General features: G+C 42.2%; 57 non-coding genes across 57 annotated transcripts; 35 read left to right on the top strand and 22 right to left on the bottom strand.

Moving 5' to 3' along the window:
- Window positions 1-473: 473 nt before the first annotated feature.
- LOC148078733 (U5 spliceosomal RNA) lies at window positions 474-587 on the top strand. The gene has a single exon (XR_015711516.1). It is a non-coding gene; the product is annotated as a U5 spliceosomal RNA (small nuclear RNA).
- Window positions 588-1,227: 640 nt separating this feature from the next.
- LOC148078732 (U5 spliceosomal RNA) lies at window positions 1,228-1,341 on the top strand. Its single transcript, XR_015711515.1, has one exon. It is a non-coding gene; the product is annotated as a U5 spliceosomal RNA (small nuclear RNA).
- A 249-nt stretch (window positions 1,342-1,590) lies between these two features.
- On the bottom strand, window positions 1,591-1,664 carry trnan-guu (transfer RNA asparagine (anticodon GUU)). The gene has a single exon. It is a non-coding gene; the product is annotated as a tRNA-Asn (tRNA).
- A 317-nt stretch (window positions 1,665-1,981) lies between these two features.
- On the top strand, window positions 1,982-2,095 carry LOC148078730 (U5 spliceosomal RNA). Its single transcript, XR_015711636.1, has one exon. It is a non-coding gene; the product is annotated as a U5 spliceosomal RNA (small nuclear RNA).
- Window positions 2,096-2,722: 627 nt separating this feature from the next.
- LOC148078729 (U5 spliceosomal RNA) lies at window positions 2,723-2,836 on the top strand. Its single transcript, XR_015711514.1, has one exon. It is a non-coding gene; the product is annotated as a U5 spliceosomal RNA (small nuclear RNA).
- A 640-nt stretch (window positions 2,837-3,476) lies between these two features.
- LOC148078728 (U5 spliceosomal RNA) lies at window positions 3,477-3,590 on the top strand. The gene has a single exon (XR_015711513.1). It is a non-coding gene; the product is annotated as a U5 spliceosomal RNA (small nuclear RNA).
- Window positions 3,591-3,839: 249 nt separating this feature from the next.
- On the bottom strand, window positions 3,840-3,913 carry trnan-guu (transfer RNA asparagine (anticodon GUU)). Its single transcript has one exon. It is a non-coding gene; the product is annotated as a tRNA-Asn (tRNA).
- Window positions 3,914-4,230: 317 nt separating this feature from the next.
- On the top strand, window positions 4,231-4,344 carry LOC148078726 (U5 spliceosomal RNA). Its single transcript, XR_015711635.1, has one exon. It is a non-coding gene; the product is annotated as a U5 spliceosomal RNA (small nuclear RNA).
- Window positions 4,345-4,580: 236 nt separating this feature from the next.
- trnan-guu (transfer RNA asparagine (anticodon GUU)) lies at window positions 4,581-4,654 on the bottom strand. Its single transcript has one exon. It is a non-coding gene; the product is annotated as a tRNA-Asn (tRNA).
- Window positions 4,655-4,971: 317 nt separating this feature from the next.
- On the top strand, window positions 4,972-5,085 carry LOC148078724 (U5 spliceosomal RNA). Its single transcript, XR_015711512.1, has one exon. It is a non-coding gene; the product is annotated as a U5 spliceosomal RNA (small nuclear RNA).
- A 249-nt stretch (window positions 5,086-5,334) lies between these two features.
- On the bottom strand, window positions 5,335-5,408 carry trnan-guu (transfer RNA asparagine (anticodon GUU)). The gene has a single exon. It is a non-coding gene; the product is annotated as a tRNA-Asn (tRNA).
- A 317-nt stretch (window positions 5,409-5,725) lies between these two features.
- LOC148078722 (U5 spliceosomal RNA) lies at window positions 5,726-5,839 on the top strand. Its single transcript, XR_015711634.1, has one exon. It is a non-coding gene; the product is annotated as a U5 spliceosomal RNA (small nuclear RNA).
- A 627-nt stretch (window positions 5,840-6,466) lies between these two features.
- On the top strand, window positions 6,467-6,580 carry LOC148078721 (U5 spliceosomal RNA). Its single transcript, XR_015711633.1, has one exon. It is a non-coding gene; the product is annotated as a U5 spliceosomal RNA (small nuclear RNA).
- Window positions 6,581-6,816: 236 nt separating this feature from the next.
- Window positions 6,817-6,890, bottom strand: trnan-guu (transfer RNA asparagine (anticodon GUU)). Its single transcript has one exon. It is a non-coding gene; the product is annotated as a tRNA-Asn (tRNA).
- Window positions 6,891-7,207: 317 nt separating this feature from the next.
- Window positions 7,208-7,321, top strand: LOC148078719 (U5 spliceosomal RNA). Its single transcript, XR_015711511.1, has one exon. It is a non-coding gene; the product is annotated as a U5 spliceosomal RNA (small nuclear RNA).
- Window positions 7,322-7,948: 627 nt separating this feature from the next.
- Window positions 7,949-8,062, top strand: LOC148078718 (U5 spliceosomal RNA). Its single transcript, XR_015711808.1, has one exon. It is a non-coding gene; the product is annotated as a U5 spliceosomal RNA (small nuclear RNA).
- A 249-nt stretch (window positions 8,063-8,311) lies between these two features.
- Window positions 8,312-8,385, bottom strand: trnan-guu (transfer RNA asparagine (anticodon GUU)). Its single transcript has one exon. It is a non-coding gene; the product is annotated as a tRNA-Asn (tRNA).
- Window positions 8,386-8,700: 315 nt separating this feature from the next.
- On the top strand, window positions 8,701-8,814 carry LOC148078716 (U5 spliceosomal RNA). Its single transcript, XR_015711510.1, has one exon. It is a non-coding gene; the product is annotated as a U5 spliceosomal RNA (small nuclear RNA).
- A 249-nt stretch (window positions 8,815-9,063) lies between these two features.
- On the bottom strand, window positions 9,064-9,137 carry trnan-guu (transfer RNA asparagine (anticodon GUU)). The gene has a single exon. It is a non-coding gene; the product is annotated as a tRNA-Asn (tRNA).
- A 314-nt stretch (window positions 9,138-9,451) lies between these two features.
- Window positions 9,452-9,565, top strand: LOC148078714 (U5 spliceosomal RNA). The gene has a single exon (XR_015711807.1). It is a non-coding gene; the product is annotated as a U5 spliceosomal RNA (small nuclear RNA).
- A 627-nt stretch (window positions 9,566-10,192) lies between these two features.
- LOC148078713 (U5 spliceosomal RNA) lies at window positions 10,193-10,306 on the top strand. Its single transcript, XR_015711508.1, has one exon. It is a non-coding gene; the product is annotated as a U5 spliceosomal RNA (small nuclear RNA).
- A 249-nt stretch (window positions 10,307-10,555) lies between these two features.
- On the bottom strand, window positions 10,556-10,629 carry trnan-guu (transfer RNA asparagine (anticodon GUU)). Its single transcript has one exon. It is a non-coding gene; the product is annotated as a tRNA-Asn (tRNA).
- A 315-nt stretch (window positions 10,630-10,944) lies between these two features.
- Window positions 10,945-11,058, top strand: LOC148078711 (U5 spliceosomal RNA). The gene has a single exon (XR_015711507.1). It is a non-coding gene; the product is annotated as a U5 spliceosomal RNA (small nuclear RNA).
- A 249-nt stretch (window positions 11,059-11,307) lies between these two features.
- trnan-guu (transfer RNA asparagine (anticodon GUU)) lies at window positions 11,308-11,381 on the bottom strand. The gene has a single exon. It is a non-coding gene; the product is annotated as a tRNA-Asn (tRNA).
- Window positions 11,382-11,695: 314 nt separating this feature from the next.
- Window positions 11,696-11,809, top strand: LOC148078709 (U5 spliceosomal RNA). The gene has a single exon (XR_015711805.1). It is a non-coding gene; the product is annotated as a U5 spliceosomal RNA (small nuclear RNA).
- Window positions 11,810-12,436: 627 nt separating this feature from the next.
- LOC148078708 (U5 spliceosomal RNA) lies at window positions 12,437-12,550 on the top strand. The gene has a single exon (XR_015711506.1). It is a non-coding gene; the product is annotated as a U5 spliceosomal RNA (small nuclear RNA).
- Window positions 12,551-12,799: 249 nt separating this feature from the next.
- On the bottom strand, window positions 12,800-12,873 carry trnan-guu (transfer RNA asparagine (anticodon GUU)). The gene has a single exon. It is a non-coding gene; the product is annotated as a tRNA-Asn (tRNA).
- Window positions 12,874-13,190: 317 nt separating this feature from the next.
- On the top strand, window positions 13,191-13,304 carry LOC148078706 (U5 spliceosomal RNA). Its single transcript, XR_015711546.1, has one exon. It is a non-coding gene; the product is annotated as a U5 spliceosomal RNA (small nuclear RNA).
- A 249-nt stretch (window positions 13,305-13,553) lies between these two features.
- trnan-guu (transfer RNA asparagine (anticodon GUU)) lies at window positions 13,554-13,627 on the bottom strand. The gene has a single exon. It is a non-coding gene; the product is annotated as a tRNA-Asn (tRNA).
- A 317-nt stretch (window positions 13,628-13,944) lies between these two features.
- LOC148078704 (U5 spliceosomal RNA) lies at window positions 13,945-14,058 on the top strand. The gene has a single exon (XR_015711804.1). It is a non-coding gene; the product is annotated as a U5 spliceosomal RNA (small nuclear RNA).
- Window positions 14,059-14,691: 633 nt separating this feature from the next.
- Window positions 14,692-14,805, top strand: LOC148078703 (U5 spliceosomal RNA). Its single transcript, XR_015711545.1, has one exon. It is a non-coding gene; the product is annotated as a U5 spliceosomal RNA (small nuclear RNA).
- A 249-nt stretch (window positions 14,806-15,054) lies between these two features.
- On the bottom strand, window positions 15,055-15,128 carry trnan-guu (transfer RNA asparagine (anticodon GUU)). The gene has a single exon. It is a non-coding gene; the product is annotated as a tRNA-Asn (tRNA).
- A 315-nt stretch (window positions 15,129-15,443) lies between these two features.
- On the top strand, window positions 15,444-15,557 carry LOC148078701 (U5 spliceosomal RNA). The gene has a single exon (XR_015711505.1). It is a non-coding gene; the product is annotated as a U5 spliceosomal RNA (small nuclear RNA).
- A 250-nt stretch (window positions 15,558-15,807) lies between these two features.
- trnan-guu (transfer RNA asparagine (anticodon GUU)) lies at window positions 15,808-15,881 on the bottom strand. Its single transcript has one exon. It is a non-coding gene; the product is annotated as a tRNA-Asn (tRNA).
- A 317-nt stretch (window positions 15,882-16,198) lies between these two features.
- Window positions 16,199-16,312, top strand: LOC148078699 (U5 spliceosomal RNA). Its single transcript, XR_015711803.1, has one exon. It is a non-coding gene; the product is annotated as a U5 spliceosomal RNA (small nuclear RNA).
- Window positions 16,313-16,945: 633 nt separating this feature from the next.
- On the top strand, window positions 16,946-17,059 carry LOC148078698 (U5 spliceosomal RNA). Its single transcript, XR_015711544.1, has one exon. It is a non-coding gene; the product is annotated as a U5 spliceosomal RNA (small nuclear RNA).
- A 249-nt stretch (window positions 17,060-17,308) lies between these two features.
- trnan-guu (transfer RNA asparagine (anticodon GUU)) lies at window positions 17,309-17,382 on the bottom strand. Its single transcript has one exon. It is a non-coding gene; the product is annotated as a tRNA-Asn (tRNA).
- A 315-nt stretch (window positions 17,383-17,697) lies between these two features.
- On the top strand, window positions 17,698-17,811 carry LOC148078696 (U5 spliceosomal RNA). The gene has a single exon (XR_015711504.1). It is a non-coding gene; the product is annotated as a U5 spliceosomal RNA (small nuclear RNA).
- A 249-nt stretch (window positions 17,812-18,060) lies between these two features.
- trnan-guu (transfer RNA asparagine (anticodon GUU)) lies at window positions 18,061-18,134 on the bottom strand. The gene has a single exon. It is a non-coding gene; the product is annotated as a tRNA-Asn (tRNA).
- A 312-nt stretch (window positions 18,135-18,446) lies between these two features.
- Window positions 18,447-18,560, top strand: LOC148078694 (U5 spliceosomal RNA). The gene has a single exon (XR_015711503.1). It is a non-coding gene; the product is annotated as a U5 spliceosomal RNA (small nuclear RNA).
- Window positions 18,561-18,809: 249 nt separating this feature from the next.
- Window positions 18,810-18,883, bottom strand: trnan-guu (transfer RNA asparagine (anticodon GUU)). The gene has a single exon. It is a non-coding gene; the product is annotated as a tRNA-Asn (tRNA).
- Window positions 18,884-19,197: 314 nt separating this feature from the next.
- On the top strand, window positions 19,198-19,311 carry LOC148078692 (U5 spliceosomal RNA). The gene has a single exon (XR_015711802.1). It is a non-coding gene; the product is annotated as a U5 spliceosomal RNA (small nuclear RNA).
- A 627-nt stretch (window positions 19,312-19,938) lies between these two features.
- On the top strand, window positions 19,939-20,052 carry LOC148078691 (U5 spliceosomal RNA). The gene has a single exon (XR_015711502.1). It is a non-coding gene; the product is annotated as a U5 spliceosomal RNA (small nuclear RNA).
- A 249-nt stretch (window positions 20,053-20,301) lies between these two features.
- trnan-guu (transfer RNA asparagine (anticodon GUU)) lies at window positions 20,302-20,375 on the bottom strand. Its single transcript has one exon. It is a non-coding gene; the product is annotated as a tRNA-Asn (tRNA).
- Window positions 20,376-20,692: 317 nt separating this feature from the next.
- On the top strand, window positions 20,693-20,806 carry LOC148078689 (U5 spliceosomal RNA). Its single transcript, XR_015711543.1, has one exon. It is a non-coding gene; the product is annotated as a U5 spliceosomal RNA (small nuclear RNA).
- A 249-nt stretch (window positions 20,807-21,055) lies between these two features.
- trnan-guu (transfer RNA asparagine (anticodon GUU)) lies at window positions 21,056-21,129 on the bottom strand. The gene has a single exon. It is a non-coding gene; the product is annotated as a tRNA-Asn (tRNA).
- A 317-nt stretch (window positions 21,130-21,446) lies between these two features.
- Window positions 21,447-21,560, top strand: LOC148078687 (U5 spliceosomal RNA). The gene has a single exon (XR_015711801.1). It is a non-coding gene; the product is annotated as a U5 spliceosomal RNA (small nuclear RNA).
- A 633-nt stretch (window positions 21,561-22,193) lies between these two features.
- LOC148078686 (U5 spliceosomal RNA) lies at window positions 22,194-22,307 on the top strand. Its single transcript, XR_015711541.1, has one exon. It is a non-coding gene; the product is annotated as a U5 spliceosomal RNA (small nuclear RNA).
- Window positions 22,308-22,556: 249 nt separating this feature from the next.
- On the bottom strand, window positions 22,557-22,630 carry trnan-guu (transfer RNA asparagine (anticodon GUU)). The gene has a single exon. It is a non-coding gene; the product is annotated as a tRNA-Asn (tRNA).
- Window positions 22,631-22,945: 315 nt separating this feature from the next.
- LOC148078684 (U5 spliceosomal RNA) lies at window positions 22,946-23,059 on the top strand. The gene has a single exon (XR_015711501.1). It is a non-coding gene; the product is annotated as a U5 spliceosomal RNA (small nuclear RNA).
- Window positions 23,060-23,309: 250 nt separating this feature from the next.
- Window positions 23,310-23,383, bottom strand: trnan-guu (transfer RNA asparagine (anticodon GUU)). Its single transcript has one exon. It is a non-coding gene; the product is annotated as a tRNA-Asn (tRNA).
- A 317-nt stretch (window positions 23,384-23,700) lies between these two features.
- Window positions 23,701-23,814, top strand: LOC148078682 (U5 spliceosomal RNA). Its single transcript, XR_015711800.1, has one exon. It is a non-coding gene; the product is annotated as a U5 spliceosomal RNA (small nuclear RNA).
- A 249-nt stretch (window positions 23,815-24,063) lies between these two features.
- On the bottom strand, window positions 24,064-24,137 carry trnan-guu (transfer RNA asparagine (anticodon GUU)). Its single transcript has one exon. It is a non-coding gene; the product is annotated as a tRNA-Asn (tRNA).
- Window positions 24,138-24,452: 315 nt separating this feature from the next.
- On the top strand, window positions 24,453-24,566 carry LOC148078680 (U5 spliceosomal RNA). Its single transcript, XR_015711500.1, has one exon. It is a non-coding gene; the product is annotated as a U5 spliceosomal RNA (small nuclear RNA).
- A 250-nt stretch (window positions 24,567-24,816) lies between these two features.
- On the bottom strand, window positions 24,817-24,890 carry trnan-guu (transfer RNA asparagine (anticodon GUU)). Its single transcript has one exon. It is a non-coding gene; the product is annotated as a tRNA-Asn (tRNA).
- Window positions 24,891-25,207: 317 nt separating this feature from the next.
- LOC148078678 (U5 spliceosomal RNA) lies at window positions 25,208-25,321 on the top strand. Its single transcript, XR_015711799.1, has one exon. It is a non-coding gene; the product is annotated as a U5 spliceosomal RNA (small nuclear RNA).
- Window positions 25,322-25,954: 633 nt separating this feature from the next.
- On the top strand, window positions 25,955-26,068 carry LOC148078677 (U5 spliceosomal RNA). Its single transcript, XR_015711540.1, has one exon. It is a non-coding gene; the product is annotated as a U5 spliceosomal RNA (small nuclear RNA).
- Window positions 26,069-26,223: the final 155 nt, after the last annotated feature.

Raw genomic sequence — 26,223 nt, 5'->3', positions numbered from 1 at the left:
TTGTGAAGCAAAAAAAAGCTGCCGTTGTATCAGCTTCGGTTTCAATGGCATTCGTTTAGAGATGGTACTCTCAAAACTGGGCCGTCCCTGGTTGGGCTTGAACCACAAACCTTTCGGTTAACAGCCGAACGCACTAACAAAATGCGCCACAGAGACATGTCACCCATGTAACAGACTTGATTTATTTTGTTAAATTAAACTGGGAAGTATGTGAAATCCTTACCTGCAGAAATGACACCATAATTCGGGTTCACCTGATTTCTGATGTCTATCAAGGCCTTGTTTGGGCTGTAGACGGCACATTGTTCTGAAGGTCTTGAGATCTGAGCCTCACACAGGGCGCCTAAAAAATGAGTTGATAGTGAATTTTTGGCGGTTCACATATATTGAGTAAGATGGCCTAGCGTTCCCCACCATGAGTTAAAGGCACTTGATGGAAAATACGCCTTCTTCTCAACCACTGGCTCATCAGTTCACTCGTGTTTCTCTTCAGATCGTATAAATCTTTCGCCTTTTACTAAAGATTTCCGTGGAGAGGGACAACATGAGTCTTTACCAATTTTTTGATGCCCTGCTTTGGTGGGGCTTCCTCATATGTTCAATGAAAACAACTGTCTTTAAAAACTGCTTGGTCATAGAAAGTGTTTCATGGAACCATTTTTGTCATAGAGCATCCTAAAAGTTTTGATCATCCTTTAGCAAATTTGAACAAAGGTGGGGTTACTGTTATATTGTTGAGGATTGTGAAGCAAAAAAAAGCTGCCGTTGTACCAGCTTCGGTTTCAATGGCATTCACCATGGGTCTTCGTTTAGAGATGGTCCTATCAAAACTGGGCCGTCCCTGGTTGGGCTTGAACCGCAAACCTTTCGGTTAACAGCCGAACGCACTAACCAAATGCGCCACAGAGACATGTCACCCATGTAACAGACTTGATTTATTTTGTTAAATTAAACTGGGAAGTATGTGAAATCCTTACCTGCAGAAATGACACCATAATTCGGGCTCACCTGATTTCTGATGTCTATCAAGGCCTTGTTTGGGCTGTAGACGGCACATTGTTCTGAAGGTCTTGAGATCTGAGCCTCACACGGGGTGCCTAAAAAATGAGTTGATAGTGAATTTTTGGCGGTTCACATATATTGAGTAAGATGGCCTAGCGTTCCCCACCATGAGTTAAAGGCACTTGATGGAAAATACGCCTTCTTCTCAACCACTGGCTCATCAGTTCACTCGTGTTTCTCTTCAGATCGTATAAATCTTTCGCCTTTTACTAAAGATTTCCGTGGAGAGGGACAACATGAGTCTTTACCAATTTTTTGATGCCCTGCTTTGGTGGGGCTTCCTCATATGTTCAATGAAAACAACTGTCTTTAAAAACTGCTTGGTCATAGAAAGTGTTTCATGGAACCATTTTTGTCATAGAGCATCCTAAAAGTTTTGATCATCCTTTAGCAAATTTGAACAAAGGTGGGGTTACTGTTATATTGTTGAGGATTGTGAAGCAAAAAAAAGCTGCCGTTGTACCAGCTTCGGTTTCAATGGCATTCACCATGGGTCTTCGTTTAGAGATGGTCCTATCAAAACTGGGCCGTCCCTGGTTGGGCTTGAACCACCAACCTTTCGGTTAACAGCCGAACGCGCTAACCAATTGCGCCACAGAGACATGTCACCCATGTAACAGACTTGATTTATTTTGTTAAATTAAACTGGGAAGTATGTGAAATCCTTACCTGCAGAAATGACACCATAATTCGGGCTCACCTGATTTCTGATGTCTATCAAGGCCTTGTTTGGGCTGTAGACGGCACATTGTTCTGAAGGTCTTGAGATCTGAGCCTCACACGGGGCGCCTAAAAAATGAGTTGATAGTGAATTTTTGGCGGTTCACATATATTGAGTAAGATGGCCTAACGTTCCCCACCATGAGTTAAAGGCACTTGATGGAAAATACGCCTTCTTCTCAACCACTGGCTCATCAGTTCACTCATGTTTCTCTTCAGATCGTATAAATCTTTCGCCTTTTACTAAAGATTTCCGTGGAGAGGGACAACATCAGTCTTTACCAATTTTTTGATGCCCTGCTTTGTTGGGGCTTCCTCATATGTTCAATGAAAACAACTGTCTTTAAAAACTGCTTGGTCATAGAAAGTGTTTCATGGAACCATTTTTGTCATAGAGCATCCTAAAAGTTTTGATCATCCTTTAGCAAATTTGAACAAAGGTGGGGTTACTGTTATATTGTTGAGGATTGTGAAGCAAAAAAAAGCTGCCGTCGTACCAGCTTCGGTTTCAATGGCATTCGTTTAGAGATGGTACTCTCAAAACTGGGCCGTCCCTGGTTGGGCTTGAACCACAAACCTTTCGGTTAACAGCCGAACGCACTAACCAAATGCGCCACAGAGACATGTCACCCATGTAACAGACTTGATTTATTTTGTTAAATTAAACTGGGAAGTATGTGAAATCCTTACCTGCAGAAATGACACCATAATTCGGGTTCACCTGATTTCTGATGTCTATCAAGGCCTTGTTTGGGCTGTAGACGGCACATTGTTCTGAAGGTCTTGAGATCTGAGCCTCACACGGGGCGCCTAAAAAATGAGTTGATAGTGAATTTTTGGCGGTTCACATATATTGAGTAAGATGGCCTAGCGTTCCCCACCATGAGTTAAAGGCACTTGATGGAAAATACGCCTTCTTCTCAACCACTGGCTCATCAGTTCACTCGTGTTTCTCTTCAGATCGTATAAATCTTTCGCCTTTTACTAAAGATTTCCGTGGAGAGGGACAACATGAGTCTTTACCAATTTTTTGATGCCCTGCTTTGGTGGGGCTTCCTCATATGTTCAATGAAAACAACTGTCTTTAAAAACTGCTTGGTCAGAGAAAGTGTTTCATGGAACCATTTTTGTCATAGAGCATCCTAAAAGTTTTGATCATCCTTTAGCAAATTTGAACAAAGGTGGGGTTACTGTTATATTGTTGAGGATTGTGAAGCAAAAAAAAGCTGCCGTTGTACCAGCTTCGGTTTCAATGGCATTCACCATGGGTCTTCGTTTAGAGATGGTCCTATCAAAACTGGGCCGTCCCTGGTTGGGCTTGAACCGCAAACCTTTCGGTTAACAGCCGAACGCACTAACCAAATGCGCCACAGAGACATGTCACCCATGTAACAGACTTGATTTATTTTGTTAAATTAAACTGGGAAGTATGTGAAATCCTTACCTGCAGAAATGACACCATAATTCGGGCTCACCTGATTTCTGATGTCTATCAAGGCCTTGTTTGGGCTGTAGACGGCACATTGTTCTGAAGGTCTTGAGATCTGAGCCTCACACGGGGTGCCTAAAAAATGAGTTGATAGTGAATTTTTGGCGGTTCACATATATTGAGTAAGATGGCCTAGCGTTCCCCACCATGAGTTAAAGGCACTTGATGGAAAATACGCCTTCTTCTCAACCACTGGCTCATCAGTTCACTCGTGTTTCTCTTCAGATCGTATAAATCTTTCGCCTTTTACTAAAGATTTCCGTGGAGAGGGACAACATGAGTCTTTACCAATTTTTTGATGCCCTGCTTTGGTGGGGCTTCCTCATATGTTCAATGAAAACAACTGTCTTTAAAAACTGCTTGGTCAGAGAAAGTGTTTCATGGAACCATTTTTGTCATAGAGCATCCTAAAAGTTTTGATCATCCTTTAGCAAATTTGAACAAAGGTGGGGTTACTGTTATATTGTTGAGGATTGTGAAGCAAAAAAAAGCTGCCGTTGTACCAGCTTCGGTTTCAATGGCATTCACCATGGGTCTTCGTTTAGAGATGGTCCTATCAAAACTGGGCCGTCCCTGGGTGGGCTTGAACCACCAACCTTTCGGTTAACAGCCGAACGCGCTAACCAATTGCGCCACAGAGACATGTCACCCATGTAACAGACTTGATTTATTTTGTTAAATTAAACTGGGAAGTATGTGAAATCCTTACCTGCAGAAATGACACCATAATTCGGGCTCACCTGATTTCTGATGTCTATCAAGGCCTTGTTTGGGCTGTAGACGGCACATTGTTCTGAAGGTCTTGAGATCTGAGCCTCACACGGGGCGCCTAAAAAATGAGTTGATAGTGAATTTTTGGCGGTTCACATATATTGAGTAAGATGGCCTAACGTTCCCCACCATGAGTTAAAGGCACTTGATGGAAAATACGCCTTCTTCTCAACCACTGGCTCATCAGTTCACTCATGTTTCTCTTCAGATCGTATAAATCTTTCGCCTTTTACTAAAGATTTCCGTGGAGAGGGACAACATCAGTCTTTACCAATTTTTTGATGCCCTGCTTTGTTGGGGCTTCCTCATATGTTCAATGAAAACAACTGTCTTTAAAAACTGCTTGGTCATAGAAAGTGTTTCATGGAACCATTTTTGTCATAGAGCATCCTAAAAGTTTTGATCATCCTTTAGCAAATTTGAACAAAGGTGGGGTTACTGTTATATTGTTGAGGATTGTGAAGCAAAAAAAAGCTGCCGTCGTACCAGCTTCGGTTTCAATGGCATTCGTTTAGAGATGGTACTCTCAAAACTGGGCCGTCCCTGGGTGGGCTTGAACCACAAACCTTTCGGTTAACAGCCGAACGCACTAACCAAATGCGCCACAGAGACATGTCACCCATGTAACAGACTTGATTTATTTTGTTAAATTAAACTGGGAAGTATGTGAAATCCTTACCTGCAGAAATGACACCATAATTCGGGTTCACCTGATTTCTGATGTCTATCAAGGCCTTGTTTGGGCTGTAGACGGCACATTGTTCTGAAGGTCTTGAGATCTGAGCCTCACACGGGGCGCCTAAAAAATGAGTTGATAGTGAATTTTTGGCGGTTCACATATATTGAGTAAGATGGCCTAGCGTTCCCCACCATGAGTTAAAGGCACTTGATGGAAAATACGCCTTCTTCTCAACCACTGGCTCATCAGTTCACTCGTGTTTCTCTTCAGATCGTATAAATCTTTCGCCTTTTACTAAAGATTTCCGTGGAGAGGGACAACATGAGTCTTTACCAATTTTTTGATGCCCTGCTTTGGTGGGGCTTCCTCATATGTTCAATGAAAACAACTGTCTTTAAAAACTGCTTGGTCAGAGAAAGTGTTTCATGGAACCATTTTTGTCATAGAGCATCCTAAAAGTTTTGATCATCCTTTAGCAAATTTGAACAAAGGTGGGGTTACTGTTATATTGTTGAGGATTGTGAAGCAAAAAAAAGCTGCCGTTGTACCAGCTTCGGTTTCAATGGCATTCACCATGGGTCTTCGTTTAGAGATGGTCCTATCAAAACTGGGCCGTCCCTGGGTGGGCTTGAACCACCAACCTTTCGGTTAACAGCCGAACGCGCTAACCAATTGCGCCACAGAGACATGTCACCCATGTAACAGACTTGATTTATTTTGTTAAATTAAACTGGGAAGTATGTGAAATCCTTACCTGCAGAAATGACACCATAATTCGGGCTCACCTGATTTCTGATGTCTATCAAGGCCTTGTTTGGGCTGTAGACGGCACATTGTTCTGAAGGTCTTGAGATCTGAGCCTCACACGGGGCGCCTAAAAAATGAGTTGATAGTGAATTTTTGGCGGTTCACATATATTGAGTAAGATGGCCTAACGTTCCCCACCATGAGTTAAAGGCACTTGATGGAAAATACGCCTTCTTCTCAACCACTGGCTCATCAGTTCACTCATGTTTCTCTTCAGATCGTATAAATCTTTCGCCTTTTACTAAAGATTTCCGTGGAGAGGGACAACATCAGTCTTTACCAATTTTTTGATGCCCTGCTTTGTTGGGGCTTCCTCATATGTTCAATGAAAACAACTGTCTTTAAAAACTGCTTGGTCATAGAAAGTGTTTCATGGAACCATTTTTGTCATAGAGCATCCTAAAAGTTTTGATCATCCTTTAGCAAATTTGAACAAAGGTGGGGTTACTGTTATATTGTTGAGGATTGTGAAGCAAAAAAAAGCTGCCGTCGTACCAGCTTCGGTTTCAATGGCATTCGTTTAGAGATGGTACTCTCAAAACTGGGCCGTCCCTGGTTGGGCTTGAACCACAAACCTTTCGGTTAACAGCCGAACGCACTAACCAAATGCGCCACAGAGACATGTCACCCATGTAACAGACTTGATTTATTTTGTTAAATTAAACTGGGAAGTATGTGAAATCCTTACCTGCAGAAATGACACCATAATTCGGGTTCACCTGATTTCTGATGTCTATCAAGGCCTTGTTTGGGCTGTAGACGGCACATTGTTCTGAAGGTCTTGAGATCTGAGCCTCACACGGGGCGCCTAAAAAATGAGTTGATAGTGAATTTTTGGCGGTTCACATATATTGAGTAAGATGGCCTAGCGTTCCCCACCATGAGTTAAAGGCACTTGATGGAAAATACGCCTTCTTCTCAACCACTGGCTCATCAGTTCACTCATGTTTCTCTTCAGATCGTATAAATCTTTCGCCTTTTACTAAAGATTTCCGTGGAGAGGGACAACATCAGTCTTTACCAATTTTTTGATGCCCTGCTTTGTTGGGGCTTCCTCATATGTTCAATGAAAACAACTGTCTTTAAAAACTGCTTGGTCATAGAAAGTGTTTCATGGAACCATTTTTGTCATAGAGCATCCTAAAAGTTTTGATCATCCTTTAGCAAATTTGAACAAAGGTGGGGTTACTGTTATATTGTTGAGGATTGTGAAGCAAAAAAAAGCTGCCGTCGTACCAGCTTCGGTTTCAATGGCATTCGTTTAGAGATGGTACTCTCAAAACTGGGCCGTCCCTGGGTGGGCTTGAACCACCAACCTTTCGGTTAACAGCCGAACGCGCTAACCAATTGCGCCACAGAGACATGTCACCCATGTAACAGACTTGATTTATTTTGTTAAATTAAACTGGGAAGTATGTGAAATCCTTACCTGCAGAAATGACACCATAATTCGGGTTCACCTGATTTCTGATGTCTATCAAGGCCTTGTTTGGGCTGTAGACGGCACATTGTTCTGAAGGTCTTGAGATCTGAGCCTCACACGGGGCGCCTAAAAAATGAGTTGATAGTGAATTTTTGGCGGTTCACATATATTGAGTAAGATGGCCTAGCGTTCCCCACCATGAGTTAAAGGCACTTGATGGAAAATACGCCTTCTTCTCAACCACTGGCTCATCAGTTCACTCGTGTTTCTCTTCAGATCGTATAAATCTTTCGCCTTTTACTAAAGATTTCCGTGGAGAGGGACAACATGAGTCTTTACCAATTTTTTGATGCCCTGCTTTGGTGGGGCTTCCTCATATGTTCAATGAAAACAACTGTCTTTAAAAACTGCTTGGTCAGAGAAAGTGTTTCATGGAACCATTTTTGTCATAGAGCATCCTAAAAGTTTTGATCATCCTTTAGCAAATTTGAACAAAGGTGGGGTTACTGTTATATTGTTGAGGATTGTGAAGCAAAAAAAAGCTGCCGTCGTACCAGCTTCGGTTTCAATGGCATTCGTTTAGAGATGGTACTCTCAAAACTGGGCCGTCCCTGGTTGGGCTTGAACCACAAACCTTTCGGTTAACAGCCGAACGCACTAACCAAATGCGCCACAGAGACATGTCACCCATGTAACAGACTTGATTTATTTTGTTAAATTAAACTGGGAAGTATGTGAAATCCTTACCTGCAGAAATGACACCATAATTCGGGTTCACCTGATTTCTGATGTCTATCAAGGCCTTGTTTGGGCTGTAGACGGCACATTGTTCTGAAGGTCTTGAGATCTGAGCCTCACACGGGGCGCCTAAAAAATGAGTTGATAGTGAATTTTTGGCGGTTCACATATATTGAGTAAGATGGCCTAGCGTTCCCCACCATGAGTTAAAGGCACTTGATGGAAAATACGCCTTCTTCTCAACCACTGGCTCATCAGTTCACTCGTGTTTCTCTTCAGATCGTATAAATCTTTCGCCTTTTACTAAAGATTTCCGTGGAGAGGGACAACATGAGTCTTTACCAATTTTTTGATGCCCTGCTTTGTTGGGGCTTCCTCATATGTTCAATGAAAACAACTGTCTTTAAAAACTGCTTGGTCATAGAAAGTGTTTCATGGAACCATTTTTGTCATAGAGCATCCTAAAAGTTTTGATCATCCTTTAGCAAATTTGAACAAAGGTGGGGTTACTGTTATATTGTTGAGGATTGTGAAGCAAAAAAAAGCTGCCGTTGTACCAGCTTCGGTTTCAATGGCATTCACCATGGGTCTTCGTTTAGAGATGGTCCTATCAAAACTGGGCCGTCCCTGGGTGGGCTTGAACCACCAACCTTTCGGTTAACAGCCGAACGCGCTAACCAATTGCGCCACAGAGACATGTCACCCATGTAACAGACTTGATTTATTTTGTTAAATTAAACTGGGAAGTATGTGAAATCCTTACCTGCAGAAATGACACCATAATTCGGGCTCACCTGATTTCTGATGTCTATCAAGGCCTTGTTTGGGCTGTAGACGGCACATTGTTCTGAAGGTCTTGAGATCTGAGCCTCACACGGGGCGCCTAAAAAATGAGTTGATAGTGAATTTTTGGCGGTTCACATATATTGAGTAAGATGGCCTAGCGTTCCCCACCATGAGTTAAAGGCACTTGATGGAAAATATTCTCTTCTCAACCACTGGCTCATCAGTTCACTCGTGTTTCTCTTCAGATCGTATAAATCTTTCGCCTTTTACTAAAGATTTCCGTGGAGAGGGACAACATGAGTCTTTACCAATTTTTTGATGCCCTGCTTTGGTGGGGCTTCCTCATATGTTCAATGAAAACAACTGTCTTTAAAAACTGCTTGGTCAGAGAAAGTGTTTCATGGAACCATTTTTGTCATAGAGCATCCTAAAAGTTTTGATCATCCTTTAGCAAATTTGAACTAAGGTGGGGTTACTGTTATATTGTTGAGGATTGTGAAGCAAAAAAAAACTGCCGTTGTACCAGCTTCGGTTTCAATGGCATTCACCATGGGTCTTCGTTTAGAGATGGTCCTATCAAAACTGGGCCGTCCCTGGTTGGGCTTGAACCACAAACCTTTCGGTTAACAGCCGAACACGCTAACCAATTGCGCCACAGAGACATGTCACCCATGTAACAGACTTGATTTATTTTGTTAAATTAAACTGGGAAGTATGTGGAATAACCTGCAGAAATGACACCATAATTCGGGCTCACCTGATTTCTGATGTCTATCAAGGCCTTGTTTGGGCTGTAGACGGCACATTGTTCTGAAGGTCTTGAGATCTGAGCCTCACACGGGGCGCCTAAAAAATGAGTTGATAGTGAATTTTTGGCGGTTCACATATATTGAGTAAGATGGCCTAGCGTTCCCCACCATGAGTTAAAGGCACTTGATGGAAAATACGCCTTCTTCTCAACCACTGGCTCATCAGTTCACTCGTGTTTCTCTTCAGATCGTATAAATCTTTCGCCTTTTACTAAAGATTTCCGTGGAGAGGGACAACATGAGTCTTTACCAATTTTTTGATGCCCTGCTTTGTTGGGGCTTCCTCATATGTTCAATGAAAACAACTGTCTTTAAAAACTGCTTGGTCATAGAAAGTGTTTCATGGAACCATTTTTGTCATAGAGCATCCTAAAAGTTTTGATCATCCTTTAGCAAATTTGAACAAAGGTGGGGTTACTGTTATATTGTTGAGGATTGTGAAGCAAAAAAAAACTGCCGTTGTACCAGCTTCGGTTTCAATGGCATTCGTTTAGAGATGGTACTCTCAAAACTGGGCCGTCCCTGGTTGGGCTTGAACCACAAACCTTTCGGTTAACAGCCGAACGCACTAACCAAATGCGCCACAGAGACATGTCACCCATGTAACAGACTTGATTTATTTTGTTAAATTAAACTGGGAAGTATGTGAAATCCTTACCTGCAGAAATGACACCATAATTCGGGTTCACCTGATTTCTGATGTCTATCAAGGCCTTGTTTGGGCTGTAGACGGCACATTGTTCTGAAGGTCTTGAGATCTGAGCCTCACACGGGGCGCCTAAAAAATGAGTTGATAGTGAATTTTTGGCGGTTCACATATATTGAGTAAGATGGCCTAGCGTTCCCCACCATGAGTTAAAGGCACTTGATGGAAAATAGGCCTTCTTCTCAACCACTGGCTCATCAGTTCACTCGTGTTTCTCTTCAGATCGTATAAATCTTTCGCCTTTTACTAAAGATTTCCGTGGAGAGGGACAACATGAGTCTTTACCAATTTTTTGATGCCCTGCTTTGGTGGGGCTTCCTCATATGTTCAATGAAAACAACTGTCTTTAAAAACAGCTTGGTCATAGAAAGTGTTTCATGGAACCATTTTTGTCATAGAGCATCCTAAAAGTTTTGATCATCCTTTAGCAAATTTGAACAAAGGTGGGGTTACTGTTATATTGTTGAGGATTGTGAAGCAAAAAAAAACTGCCGTTGTACCAGCTTCGGTTTCAATGGCATTCACCATGGGTCTTCGTTTAGAGATGGTCCTATCAAAACTGGGCCGTCCCTGGTTGGGCTTGAACCACAAACCTTTCGGTTAACAGCCGAACACGCTAACCAATTGCGCCACAGAGACATGTCACCCATGTAACAGACTTGATTTATTTTGTTAAATTAAACTGGGAAGTATGTGAAATCCTTACCTGCAGAAATGACACCATAATTCGGGCTCACCTGATTTCTGATGTCTATCAAGGCCTTGTTTGGGCTGTAGACGGCACATTGTTCTGAAGGTCTTGAGATCTGAGCCTCACACGGGGCGCCTAAAAAATGAGTTGATAGTGAATTTTTGGCGGTTCACATATATTGAGTAAGATGGCCTAGCGTTCCCCACCATGAGTTAAAGGCACTTGATGGAAAATATTCTCTTCTCAACCACTGGCTCATCAGTTCACTCGTGTTTCTCTTCAGATCGTATAAATCTTTCGCCTTTTACTAAAGATTTCCGTGGAGAGGGACAACATGAGTCTTTACCAATTTTTTGATGCCCTGCTTTGGTGGGGCTTCCTCATATGTTCAATGAAAACAACTGTCTTTAAAAACTGCTTGGTCAGAAAAAGTGTTTCATGGAACCATTTTTGTCATAGAGCATCCTAAAAGTTTTGATCATCCTTTAGCAAATTTGAACTAAGGTGGGGTTACTGTTATATTGTTGAGGATTGTGAAGCAAAAAAAAACTGCCGTTGTACCAGCTTCGGTTTCAATGGCATTCACCATGGGTCTTCGTTTAGAGATGGTCCTATCAAAACTGGGCCGTCCCTGGTTGGGCTTGAACCACAAACCTTTCGGTTAACAGCCGAACACGCTAACCAATTGCGCCACAGAGACATGTCACCCATGTAACAGACTTGATTTATTTTGTTAAATTAAACTGGGAAGTATGTGGAATAACCTGCAGAAATGACACCATAATTCGGGCTCACCTGATTTCTGATGTCTATCAAGGCCTTGTTTGGGCTGTAGACGGCACATTGTTCTGAAGGTCTTGAGATCTGAGCCTCACACGGGGCGCCTAAAAAATGAGTTGATAGTGAATTTTTGGCGGTTCACATATATTGAGTAAGATGGCCTAGCGTTCCCCACCATGAGTTAAAGGCACTTGATGGAAAATACGCCTTCTTCTCAACCACTGGCTCATCAGTTCACTCGTGTTTCTCTTCAGATCGTATAAATCTTTCGCCTTTTACTAAAGATTTCCGTGGAGAGGGACAACATGAGTCTTTACCAATTTTTTGATGCCCTGCTTTGTTGGGGCTTCCTCATATGTTCAATGAAAACAACTGTCTTTAAAAACTGCTTGGTCATAGAAAGTGTTTCATGGAACCATTTTTGTCATAGAGCATCCTAAAAGTTTTGATCATCCTTTAGCAAATTTGAACAAAGGTGGGGTTACTGTTATATTGTTGAGGATTGTGAAGCAAAAAAAAACTGCCGTTGTACCAGCTTCGGTTTCAATGGCATTCGTTTAGAGATGGTACTCTCAAAACTGGGCCGTCCCTGGTTGGGCTTGAACCACAAACCTTTCGGTTAACAGCCGAACGCACTAACCAAATGCGCCACAGAGACATGTCACCCATGTAACAGACTTGATTTATTTTGTTAAATTAAACTGGGAAGTATGTGAAATCCTTACCTGCAGAAATGACACCATAATTCGGGTTCACCTGATTTCTGATGTCTATCAAGGCCTTGTTTGGGCTGTAGACGGCACATTGTTCTGAAGGTCTTGAGATCTGAGCCTCACACGGGGCGCCTAAAAAATGAGTTGATAGTGAATTTTTGGCGGTTCACATATATTGAGTAAGATGGCCTAGCGTTCCCCACCATGAGTTAAAGGCACTTGATGGAAAATACGCCTTCTTCTCAACCACTGGCTCATCAGTTCACTCGTGTTTCTCTTCAGATCGTATAAATCTTTCGCCTTTTACTAAAGATTTCCGTGGAGAGGGACAACATGAGTCTTTACCAATTTTTTGATGCCCTGCTTTGGTGGGGCTTCCTCATATGTTCAATGAAAACAACTGTCTTTAAAAACAGCTTGGTCATAGAAAGTGTTTCATGGAACCATTTTTGTCATAGAGCATCCTAAAAGTTTTGATCATCCTTTAGCAAATTTGAACAAAGGTGGGGTTACTGTTATATTGTTGAGGATTGTGAAGCAAAAAAAAACTGCCGTTGTACCAGCTTCGGTTTCAATGGCATTCACCATGGGTCTTCGTTTAGAGATGGTCCTATCAAAACTGGGCCGTCCCTGGTTGGGCTTGAACCACAAACCTTTCGGTTAACAGCCGAACACGCTAACCAATTGCGCCACAGAGACATGTCACCCATGTAACAGACTTGATTTATTTTGTTAAATTAAACTGGGAAGTATGTGAAATCCTTACCTGCAGAAATGACACCATAATTCGGGCTCACCTGATTTCTGATGTCTATCAAGGCCTTGTTTGGGCTGTAGACGGCACATTGTTCTGAAGGTCTTGAGATCTGAGCCTCACACGGGGCGCCTAAAAAATGAGTTGATAGTGAATTTTTGGCGGTTCACATATATTGAGTAAGATGGCCTAGCGTTCCCCACCATGAGTTAAAGGCACTTGATGGAAAATACGCCTTCTTCTCACCCACTGGCTCATCAGTTCACTCGTGTTTCTCTTCAGATCGTATAAATCTTTCGCCTTTTACTAAAGATTTCCGTGGAGAGGGACAACATGAGTCTTTACCAATTTTTTGATGCCCTTCTTTGTTGGGGCTTCCTCATATGTTCAATGAAAACAACTGTCTTTAAAAACTGCTTGGTCATAGAAAGTGTTTCATGGAACCATTTTTGTCATAGAGCATCCTAAAAGTTTTGATCATCCTTTAGCAAATTTGAACAAAGGTGGGGTTACTGTTATATTGTTGAGGATTGTGAAGCAAAAAAAAGCTGCCGTTGTACCAGCTTCGGTTTCAATGGCATTCACCATGGGTCTTCGTTTAGAGATGGTCCTATCAAAACTGGGCCGTCCCTGGGTGGGCTTGAACCACCAACCTTTCGGTTAACAGCCGAACGCGCTAACCAATTGCGCCACAGAGACATGTCACCCATGTAACAGACTTGATTTATTTTGTTAAATTAAACTGGGAAGTATGTGAAATCCTTACCTGCAGAAATGACACCATAATTCGGGCTCACCTGATTTCTGATGTCTATCAAGGCCTTGTTTGGGCTGTAGACGGCACATTGTTCTGAAGGTCTTGAGATCTGAGCCTCACACGGGGCGGCTAAAAAATGAGTTGATAGTGAATTTTTGGCGGTTCACATATATTGAGTAAGATGGCCTAGCGTTCCCCACCATGAGTTAAAGGCACTTGATGGAAAATACGCCTTCTTCTCAACCACTGGCTCATCAGTTCACTCGTGTTTCTCTTCAGATCGTATAAATCTTTCGCCTTTTACTAAAGATTTCCGTGGAGAGGGACAACATGAGTCTTTACCAATTTTTTGATGCCCTGCTTTGTTGGGGCTTCCTCATATGTTCAATGAAAACAACTGTCTTTAAAAACTCCTTGGTCATAGAAAGTGTTTCATGGAACCATTTTTGTCATAGAGCATCCTAAAAGTTTTGATCATCCTTTAGCAAATTTGAACAAAGGTGGGGTTACTGTTATATTGTTGAGGATTGTGAAGCAAAAAAAAGCTGCCGTTGTACCAGCTTCGGTTTCAATGGCATTCACCATGGGTCTTCGTTTAGAGATGGTACTCTCAAAACTGGGCCGTTGGGCTTGAACCACAAACCTTTCGGTTAACAGCCGAACGCACTAACCAAATGCGCCACAGAGACATGTCACCCATGTAACAGACTTGATTTATTTTGTTAAATTAAACTGGGAAGTATGTGAAATCCTTACCTGCAGAAATGACACCATAATTCGGGCTCACCTGATTTCTGATGTCTATCAAGGCCTTGTTTGGGCTGTAGACGGCACATTGTTCTGAAGGTCTTGAGATCTGAGCCTCACACGGGGCGCCTAAAAAATGAGTTGATAGTGAATTTTTGGCGGTTCACATATATTGAGTAAGATGGCCTAGCGTTCCCCACCATGAGTTAAAGGCACTTGATGGAAAATACGCCTTCTTCTCACCCACTGGCTCATCAGTTCACTCGTGTTTCTCTTCAGATCGTATAAATCTTTCGCCTTTTACTAAAGATTTCCGTGGAGAGGGACAACATGAGTCTTTACCAATTTTTTGATGCCCTTCTTTGTTGGGGCTTCCTCATATGTTCAATGAAAACAACTGTCTTTAAAAACTGCTTGGTCATAGAAAGTGTTTCATGGAACCATTTTTGTCATAGAGCATCCTAAAAGTTTTGATCATCCTTTAGCAAATTTGAACAAAGGTGGGGTTACTGTTATATTGTTGAGGATTGTGAAGCAAAAAAAAGCTGCCGTTGTACCAGCTTCGGTTTCAATGGCATTCACCATGGGTCTTCGTTTAGAGATGGTCCTATCAAAACTGGGCCGTCCCTGGGTGGGCTTGAACCACCAACCTTTCGGTTAACAGCCGAACGCGCTAACCAATTGCGCCACAGAGACATGTCACCCATGTAACAGACTTGATTTATTTTGTTAAATTAAACTGGGAAGTATGTGAAATCCTTACCTGCAGAAATGACACCATAATTCGGGCTCACCTGATTTCTGATGTCTATCAAGGCCTTGTTTGGGCTGTAGACGGCACATTGTTCTGAAGGTCTTGAGATCTGAGCCTCACACGGGGCGCCTAAAAAATGAGTTGATAGTGAATTTTTGGCGGTTCACATATATTGAGTAAGATGGCCTAGCGTTCCCCACCATGAGTTAAAGGCACTTGATGGAAAATATTCTCTTCTCAACCACTGGCTCATCAGTTCACTCGTGTTTCTCTTCAGATCGTATAAATCTTTCGCCTTTTACTAAAGATTTCCGTGGAGAGGGACAACATGAGTCTTTACCAATTTTTTGATGCCCTGCTTTGGTGGGGCTTCCTCATATGTTCAATGAAAACAACTGTCTTTAAAAACTGCTTGGTCAGAGAAAGTGTTTCATGGAACCATTTTTGTCATAGAGCATCCTAAAAGTTTTGATCATCCTTTAGCAAATTTGAACAAAGGTGGGGTTACTGTTATATTGTTGAGGATTGTGAAGCAAAAAAAAAGCTGCCGTTGTACCAGCTTCGGTTTCAATGGCATTCACCATGGGTCTTCGTTTAGAGATGGTCCTATCAAAACTGGGCCGTCCCTGGGTGGGCTTGAACCACCAACCTTTCGGTTAACAGCCGAACGCGCTAACCAATTGCGCCACAGAGACATGTCACCCATGTAACAGACTTGATTTATTTTGTTAAATTAAACTGGGAAGTATGTGAAATCCTTACCTGCAGAAATGACACCATAATTCGGGCTCACCTGATTTCTGATGTCTATCAAGGCCTTGTTTGGGCTGTAGACGGCACATTGTTCTGAAGGTCTTGAGATCAGAGCCTCACACGGGGCGCCTAAAAAATGAGTTGATAGTGAATTTTTGGCGGTTCACATATATTGAGTAAGATGGCCTAGCGTTCCCCACCATGAGTTAAAGGCACTTGATGGAAAATACGCCTTCTTCTCAACCACTGGCTCATCAGTTCACTCGTGTTTCTCTTCAGATCGTATAAATCTTTCGCCTTTTACTAAAGATTTCCGTGGAGAGGGACAACATGAGTCTTTACCAATTTTTTGATGCCCTGCTTTGTTGGGGCTTCCTCATATGTTCAATGAAAACAACTGTCTTTAAAAACTGCTTGGTCATAGAAAGTGTTTCATGGAACCATTTTTGTCATAGAGCATCCTAAAAGTTTTGATCATCCTTTAGCAAATTTGAACAAAGGTGGGGTTACTGTTATATTGTTGAGGATTGTGAAGCAAAAAAAAGCTGCCGTTGTACCAGCTTCGGTTTCAATGGCATTCACCATGGGTCTTCGTTTAGAGATGGTACTCTCAAAACTGGGCCGTTGGGCTTGAACCACAAACCTTTCGGTTAACAGCCGAACGCACTAACCAAATGCGCCACAGAGACATGTCACCCATGTAACAGACTTGATTTATTTTGTTAAATTAAACTGGGAAGTATGTGAAATCCTTACCTGCAGAAATGACACCATAATTCGGGCTCACCTGATTTCTGATGTCTATCAAGGCCTTGTTTGGGCTGTAGACGGCACATTGTTCTGAAGGTCTTGAGATCTGAGCCTCACACGGGGCGCCTAAAAAATGAGTTGATAGTGAATTTTTGGCGGTTCACATATATTGAGTAAGATGGCCTAGCGTTCCCCACCATGAGTTAAAGGCACTTGATGGAAAATACGCCTTCTTCTCACCCACTGGCTCATCAGTTCACTCGTGTTTCTCTTCAGATCGTATAAATCTTTCGCCTTTTACTAAAGATTTCCGTGGAGAGGGACAACATGAGTCTTTACCAATTTTTTGATGCCCTTCTTTGTTGGGGCTTCCTCATATGTTCAATGAAAACAACTGTCTTTAAAAACTGCTTGGTCATAGAAAGTGTTTCATGGAACCATTTTTGTCATAGAGCATCCTAAAAGTTTTGATCATCCTTTAGCAAATTTGAACAAAGGTGGGGTTACTGTTATATTGTTGAGGATTGTGAAGCAAAAAAAAGCTGCCGTTGTACCAGCTTCGGTTTCAATGGCATTCACCATGGGTCTTCGTTTAGAGATGGTCCTATCAAAACTGGGCCGTCCCTGGGTGGGCTTGAACCACCAACCTTTCGGTTAACAGCCGAACGCGCTAACCAATTGCGCCACAGAGACATGTCACCCATGTAACAGACTTGATTTATTTTGTTAAATTAAACTGGGAAGTATGTGAAATCCTTACCTGCAGAAATGACACCATAATTCGGGCTCACCTGATTTCTGATGTCTATCAAGGCCTTGTTTGGGCTGTAGACGGCACATTGTTCTGAAGGTCTTGAGATCTGAGCCTCACACGGGGCGCCTAAAAAATGAGTTGATAGTGAATTTTTGGCGGTTCACATATATTGAGTAAGATGGCCTAGCGTTCCCCACCATGAGTTAAAGGCACTTGATGGAAAATATTCTCTTCTCAACCACTGGCTCATCAGTTCACTCGTGTTTCTCTTCAGATCGTATAAATCTTTCGCCTTTTACTAAAGATTTCCGTGGAGAGGGACAACATGAGTCTTTACCAATTTTTTGATGCCCTGCTTTGGTGGGGCTTCCTCATATGTTCAATGAAAACAACTGTCTTTAAAAACTGCTTGGTCAGAGAAAGTGTTTCATGGAACCATTTTTGTCATAGAGCATCCTAAAAGTTTTGATCATCCTTTAGCAAATTTGAACTAAGGTGGGGTTACTGTTATATTGTTGAGGATTGTGAAGCAAAAAAAAACTGCCGTTGTACCAGCTTCGGTTTCAATGGCATTCACCATGGGTCTTCGTTTAGAGATGGTCCTATCAAAACTGGGCCGTCCCTGGTTGGGCTTGAACCACAAACCTTTCGGTTAACAGCCGAACACGCTAACCAATTGCGCCACAGAGACATGTCACCCATGTAACAGACTTGATTTATTTTGTTAAATTAAACTGGGAAGTATGTGGAATAACCTGCAGAAATGACACCATAATTCGGGCTCACCTGATTTCTGATGTCTATCAAGGCCTTGTTTGGGCTGTAGACGGCACATTGTTCTGAAGGTCTTGAGATCTGAGCCTCACACGGGGCGCCTAAAAAATGAGTTGATAGTGAATTTTTGGCGGTTCACATATATTGAGTAAGATGGCCTAGCGTTCCCCACCATGAGTTAAAGGCACTTGATGGAAAATATTCTCTTCTCAACCACTGGCTCATCAGTTCACTCGTGTTTCTCTTCAGATCGTATAAATCTTTCGCCTTTTACTAAAGATTTCCGTGGAGAGGGACAACATGAGTCTTTACCAATTTTTTGATGCCCTGCTTTGGTGGGGCTTCCTCATATGTTCAATGAAAACAACTGTCTTTAAAAACTGCTTGGTCAGAGAAAGTGTTTCATGGAACCATTTTTGTCATAGAGCATCCTAAAAGTTTTGATCATCCTTTAGCAAATTTGAACTAAGGTGGGGTTACTGTTATATTGTTGAGGATTGTGAAGCAAAAAAAAGCTGCCGTTGTACCAGCTTCGGTTTCAATGGCATTCACCATGGGTCTTCGTTTAGAGATGGTCCTATCAAAACTGGGCCGTCCCTGGTTGGGCTTGAACCACAAACCTTTCGGTTAACAGCCGAACACGCTAACCAATTGCGCCACAGAGACATGTCACCCATGTAACAGACTTGATTTATTTTGTTAAATTAAACTGGGAAGTATGTGGAATAACCTGCAGAAATGACACCATAATTCGGGCTCACCTGATTTCTGATGTCTATCAAGGCCTTGTTTGGGCTGTAGACGGCACATTGTTCTGAAGGTCTTGAGATCTGAGCCTCACACGGGGCGCCTAAAAAATGAGTTGATAGTGAATTTTTGGCGGTTCACATATATTGAGTAAGATGGCCTAGCGTTCCCCACCATGAGTTAAAGGCACTTGATGGAAAATACGCCTTCTTCTCAACCACTGGCTCATCAGTTCACTCGTGTTTCTCTTCAGATCGTATAAATCTTTCGCCTTTTACTAAAGATTTCCGTGGAGAGGGACAACATGAGTCTTTACCAATTTTTTGATGCCCTGCTTTGTTGGGGCTTCCTCATATGTTCAATGAAAACAACTGTCTTTAAAAACTGCTTGGTCATAGAAAGTGTTTCATGGAACCATTTTTGTCATAGAGCATCCTAAAAGTTTTGATCATCCTTTAGCAAATTTGAACAAAGGTGGGGTTACTGTTATATTGTTGAGGATTGTGAAGCAAAAAAAAACTGCCGTTGTACCAGCTTCGGTTTCAATGGCATTCGTTTAGAGATGGTACTCTCAAAACTGGGCCGTCCCTGGTTGGGCTTGAACCACAAACCTTTCGGTTAACAGCCGAACGCACTAACCAAATGCGCCACAGAGACATGTCACCCATGTAACAGACTTGATTTATTTTGTTAAATTAAACTGGGAAGTATGTGAAATCCTTACCTGCAGAAATGACACCATAATTCGGGTTCACCTGATTTCTGATGTCTATCAAGGCCTTGTTTGGGCTGTAGACGGCACATTGTTCTGAAGGTCTTGAGATCTGAGCCTCACACGGGGCGCCTAAAAAATGAGTTGATAGTGAATTTTTGGCGGTTCACATATATTGAGTAAGATGGCCTAGCGTTCCCCACCATGAGTTAAAGGCACTTGATGGAAAATACGCCTTCTTCTCAACCACTGGCTCATCAGTTCACTCGTGTTTCTCTTCAGATCGTATAAATCTTTCGCCTTTTACTAAAGATTTCCGTGGAGAGGGACAACATGAGTCTTTACCAATTTTTTGATGCCCTGCTTTGGTGGGGCTTCCTCATATGTTCAATGAAAACAACTGTCTTTAAAAACAGCTTGGTCATAGAAAGTGTTTCATGGAACCATTTTTGTCATAGAGCATCCTAAAAGTTTTGATCATCCTTTAGCAAATTTGAACAAAGGTGGGGTTACTGTTATATTGTTGAGGATTGTGAAGCAAAAAAAAACTGCCGTTGTACCAGCTTCGGTTTCAATGGCATTCACCATGGGTCTTCGTTTAGAGATGGTCCTATCAAAACTGGGCCGTCCCTGGTTGGGCTTGAACCACAAACCTTTCGGTTAACAGCCGAACACGCTAACCAATTGCGCCACAGAGACATGTCACCCATGTAACAGACTTGATTTATTTTGTTAAATTAAACTGGGAAGTATGTGAAATCCTTACCTGCAGAAATGACACCATAATTCGGGCTCACCTGATTTCTGATGTCTATCAAGGCCTTGTTTGGGCTGTAGACGGCACATTGTTCTGAAGGTCTTGAGATCTGAGCCTCACACGGGGCGCCTAAAAAATGAGTTGATAGTGAATTTTTGGCGGTTCACATATATTGAGTAAGATGGCCTAGCGTTCCCCACCATGAGTTAAAGGCACTTGATGGAAAATACGCCTTCTTCTCACCCACTGGCTCATCAGTTCACTCGTGTTTCTCTTCAGATCGTATAAATCTTTCGCCTTTTACTAAAGATTTCCGTGGAGAGGGACAACATGAGTCTTTACCAATTTTTTGATGCCCTTCTTTGTTGGGGCTTCCTCATATGTTCAATGAAAACAACTGTCTTTAAAAACTGCTTGGTCATAGAAAGTGTTTCATGGAACCATTTTTGTCATAGAGCATCCTAAAAGTTTTGATCATCCTTTAGCAAATTTGAACAAAGGTGGGGTTACTGTTATATTGTTGAGGATTGTGAAGCAAAAAAAAGCTGCCGTTGTACCAGCTTCGGTTTCAATGGCATTCACCATGGGTCTTCGTTTAGAGATGGTCCTATCAAAACTGGGCCGTCCCTGGGTGGGCTTGAACCACCAACCTTTCGGTTAACAGCCGAACGCGCTAACCAATTGCGCCACAGAGACATGTCACCCATGTAACAGACTTGATTTATTTTGTTAAATTAAACTGGGAAGTATGTGAAATCCTTACCTGCAGAAATGACACCATAATTCGGGCTCACCTGATTTCTGATGTCTATCAAGGCCTTGTTTGGGCTGTAGACGGCACATTGTTCTGAAGGTCTTGAGATCTGAGCCTCACACGGGGCGGCTAAAAAATGAGTTGATAGTGAATTTTTGGCGGTTCACATATATTGAGTAAGATGGCCTAGCGTTCCCCACCATGAGTTAAAGGCACTTGATGGAAAATACGCCTTCTTCTCAACCACTGGCTCATCAGTTCACTCGTGTTTCTCTTCAGATCGTATAAATCTTTCGCCTTTTACTAAAGATTTCCGTGGAGAGGGACAACATGAGTCTTTACCAATTTTTTGATGCCCTGCTTTGTTGGGGCTTCCTCATATGTTCAATGAAAACAACTGTCTTTAAAAACTGCTTGGTCATAGAAAGTGTTTCATGGAACCATTTTTGTCATAGAGCATCCTAAAAGTTTTGATCATCCTTTAGCAAATTTGAACAAAGGTGGGGTTACTGTTATATTGTTGAGGATTGTGAAGCAAAAAAAAGCTGCCGTTGTACCAGCTTCGGTTTCAATGGCATTCACCATGGGTCTTCGTTTAGAGATGGTACTCTCAAAACTGGGCCGTTGGGCTTGAACCACAAACCTTTCGGTTAACAGCCGAACGCACTAACCAAATGCGCCACAGAGACATGTCACCCATGTAACAGACTTGATTTATTTTGTTAAATTAAACTGGGAAGTATGTGAAATCCTTACCTGCAGAAATGACACCATAATTCGGGCTCACCTGATTTCTGATGTCTATCAAGGCCTTGTTTGGGCTGTAGACGGCACATTGTTCTGAAGGTCTTGAGATCTGAGCCTCACACGGGGCGCCTAAAAAATGAGTTGATAGTGAATTTTTGGCGGTTCACATATATTGAGTAAGATGGCCTAGCGTTCCCCACCATGAGTTAAAGGCACTTGATGGAAAATACGCCTTCTTCTCACCCACTGGCTCATCAGTTCACTCGTGTTTCTCTTCAGATCGTATAAATCTTTCGCCTTTTACTAAAGATTTCCGTGGAGAGGGACAACATGAGTCTTTACCAATTTTTTGATGCCCTTCTTTGTTGGGGCTTCCTCATATGTTCAATGAAAACAACTGTCTTTAAAAACTGCTTGGTCATAGAAAGTGTTTCATGGAACCATTTTTGTCATAGAGCATCCTAAAAGTTTTGATCATCCTTTAGCAAATTTGAACAAAGGTGGGGTTACTGTTATATTGTTGAGGATTGTGAAGCAAAAAAAAGCTGCCGTTGTACCAGCTTCGGTTTCAATGGCATTCACCATGGGTCTTCGTTTAGAGATGGTCCTATCAAAACTGGGCCGTCCCTGGGTGGGCTTGAACCACCAACCTTTCGGTTAACAGCCGAACGCGCTAACCAATTGCGCCACAGAGACATGTCACCCATGTAACAGACTTGATTTATTTTTTTAAATTAAACTGGGAAGTATGTGAAATCCTTACCTGCAGAAATGACACCATAATTCGGGCTCACCTGATTTCTGATGTCTATCAAGGCCTTGTTTGGGCTGTAGACGGCACATTGTTCTGAAGGTCTTGAGATCTGAGCCTCACACGGGGCGCCTAAAAAATGAGTTGATAGTGAATTTTTGGCGGTTCACATATATTGAGTAAGATGGCCTAGCGTTCCCCACCATGAGTTAAAGGCACTTGATGGAAAATATTCTCTTCTCAACCACTGGCTCATCAGTTCACTCGTGTTTCTCTTCAGATCGTATAAATCTTTCGCCTTTTACTAAAGATTTCCGTGGAGAGGGACAACATGAGTCTTTACCAATTTTTTGATGCCCTGCTTTGGTGGGGCTTCCTCATATGTTCAATGAAAACAACTGTCTTTAAAAACTGCTTGGTCAGAGAAAGTGTTTCATGGAACCATTTTTGTCATAGAGCATCCTAAAAGTTTTGATCATCCTTTAGCAAATTTGAACAAAGGTGGGGTTACTGTTATATTGTTGAGGATTGTGAAGCAAAAAAAAAGCTGCCGTTGTACCAGCTTCGGTTTCAATGGCATTCACCATGGGTCTTCGTTTAGAGATGGTCCTATCAAAACTGGGCCGTCCCTGGGTGGGCTTGAACCACCAACCTTTCGGTTAACAGCCGAACGCGCTAACCAATTGCGCCACAGAGACATGTCACCCATGTAACAGACTTGATTTATTTTGTTAAATTAAACTGGGAAGTATGTGAAATCCTTACCTGCAGAAATGACACCATAATTCGGGCTCACCTGATTTCTGATGTCTATCAAGGCCTTGTTTGGGCTGTAGACGGCACATTGTTCTGAAGGTCTTGAGATCAGAGCCTCACACGGGGCGCCTAAAAAATGAGTTGATAGTGAATTTTTGGCGGTTCACATATATTGAGTAAGATGGCCTAGCGTTCCCCACCATGAGTTAAAGGCACTTGATGGAAAATACGCCTTCTTCTCAACCACTGGCTCATCAGTTCACTCGTGTTTCTCTTCAGATCGTATAAATCTTTCGCCTTTTACTAAAGATTTCCGTGGAGAGGGACAACATGAGTCTTTACCAATTTTTTGATGCCCTGCTTTGTTGGGGCTTCCTCATATGTTCAATGAAAACAACTGTCTTTAAAAACTGCTTGGTCATAGAAAGTGTTTCATGGAACCATTTTTGTCATAGAGCATCCTAAAAGTTTTGATCATCCTTTAGCAAATTTGAACAAAGGTGGGGTTACTGTTATATTGTTGAGGATTGTGAAGCAAAAAAAAGCTGCCGTTGTACCAGCTTCGGTTTCAATGGCATTCACCATGGGTCTTCGTTTAGAGATGGTCCTATCAAAACTGGGCCGTCCCTGGGTGGGCTTGAACCACCAACCTTTCGGTTAACAGCCGAACGCGCTAACCAATTGCGCCACAGAGACATGTCACCCATGTAACAGACTTGATTTATTTTTTTAAATTAAACTGGGAAGTATGTGAAATCCTTACCTGCAGAAATGACACCATAATTCGGGCTCACCTGATTTCTGATGTCTATCAAGGCCTTGTTTGGGCTGTAGACGGCACATTGTTCTGAAGGTCTTGAGATCTGAGCCTCACACGGGGCGCCTAAAAAATGAGTTGATAGTGAATTTTTGGCGGTTCACATATATTGAGTAAGATGGCCTAGCGTTCCCCACCATGAGTTAAAGGCACTTGATGGAAAATATTCTCTTCTCAACCACTGGCTCATCAGTTCACTCGTGTTTCTCTTCAGATCGTATAAATCTTTCGCCTTTTACTAAAGATTTCCGTGGAGAGGGACAACATGAGTCTTTACCAATTTTTTGATGCCCTGCTTTGGTGGGGCTTCCTCATATGTTCAATGAAAACAACTGTCTTTAAAAACTGCTTGGTCAGAGAAAGTGTTTCATGGAACCATTTTTGTCATAGAGCATCCTAAAAGTTTTGATCATCCTTTAGCAAATTTGAACAAAGGTGGGGTTACTGTTATATTGTTGAGGATTGTGAAGCAAAAAAAAAGCTGCCGTTGTACCAGCTTCGGTTTCAATGGCATTCACCATGGGTCTTCGTTTAGAGATGGTCCTATCAAAACTGGGCCGTCCCTGGGTGGGCTTGAACCACCAACCTTTCGGTTAACAGCCGAACGCGCTAACCAATTGCGCCACAGAGACATGTCACCCATGTAACAGACTTGATTTATTTTGTTAAATTAAACTGGGAAGTATGTGAAATCCTTACCTGCAGAAATGACACCATAATTCGGGCTCACCTGATTTCTGATGTCTATCAAGGCCTTGTTTGGGCTGTAGACGGCACATTGTTCTGAAGGTCTTGAGATCAGAGCCTCACACGGGGCGCCTAAAAAATGAGTTGATAGTGAATTTTTGGCGGTTCACATATATTGAGTAAGATGGCCTAGCGTTCCCCACCATGAGTTAAAGGCACTTGATGGAAAATACGCCTTCTTCTCAACCACTGGCTCATCAGTTCACTCGTGTTTCTCTTCAGATCGTATAAATCTTTCGCCTTTTACTAAAGATTTCCGTGGAGAGGGACAACATGAGTCTTTACCAATTTTTTGATGCCCTGCTTTGTTGGGGCTTCCTCATATGTTCAATGAAAACAACTGTCTTTAAAAACTGCTTGGTCATAGAAAGTGTTTCATGGAACCATTTTTGTCATAGAGCATCCTAAAAGTTTTGATCATCCTTTAGCAAATTTGAACAAAGGTGGGGTTACTGTTATATTGTTGAGGATTGTGAAGCAAAAAAAAGCTGCCGTTGTACCAGCTTCGGTTTCAATGGCATTCACCATGGGTCTTCGTTTAGAGATGGTACTCTCAAAACTGGGCCGTTGGGCTTGAACCACAAACCTTTCGGTTAACAGCCGAACGCACTAACCAAATGCGCCACAGAGACATGTCACCCATGTAACAGACTTGATTTATTTTGTTAAATTAAACTGGGAAGTATGTGAAATCCTTACCTGCAGAAATGACACCATAATTCGGGCTCACCTGATTTCTGATGTCTATCAAGGCCTTGTTTGGGCTGTAGACGGCACATTGTTCTGAAGGTCTTGAGATCTGAGCCTCACACGGGGCGCCTAAAAAATGAGTTGATAGTGAATTTTTGGCGGTTCACATATATTGAGTAAGATGGCCTAGCGTTCCCCACCATGAGTTAAAGGCACTTGATGGAAAATACGCCTTCTTCTCACCCACTGGCTCATCAGTTCACTCGTGTTTCTCTTCAGATCGTATAAATCTTTCGCCTTTTACTAAAGATTTCCGTGGAGAGGGACAACATGAGTCTTTACCAATTTTTTGATGCCCTTCTTTGTTGGGGCTTCCTCATATGTTCAATGAAAACAACTGTCTTTAAAAACTGCTTGGTCATAGAAAGTGTTTCATGGAACCATTTTTGTCATAGAGCATCCTAAAAGTTTTGATCATCCTTTAGCAAATTTGAACAAAGGTGGGGTTACTGTTATATTGTTGAGGAT

Source organism: Callionymus lyra, chromosome 6, assembly GCF_982586985.1.
Source record: "Callionymus lyra chromosome 6, fCalLyr1.hap1.1, whole genome shotgun sequence".
Classification (NCBI taxonomy): domain Eukaryota; kingdom Metazoa; phylum Chordata; class Actinopteri; order Syngnathiformes; family Callionymidae; genus Callionymus; species Callionymus lyra.
This window is presented reverse-complemented; position numbering and strand designations above follow the sequence as displayed.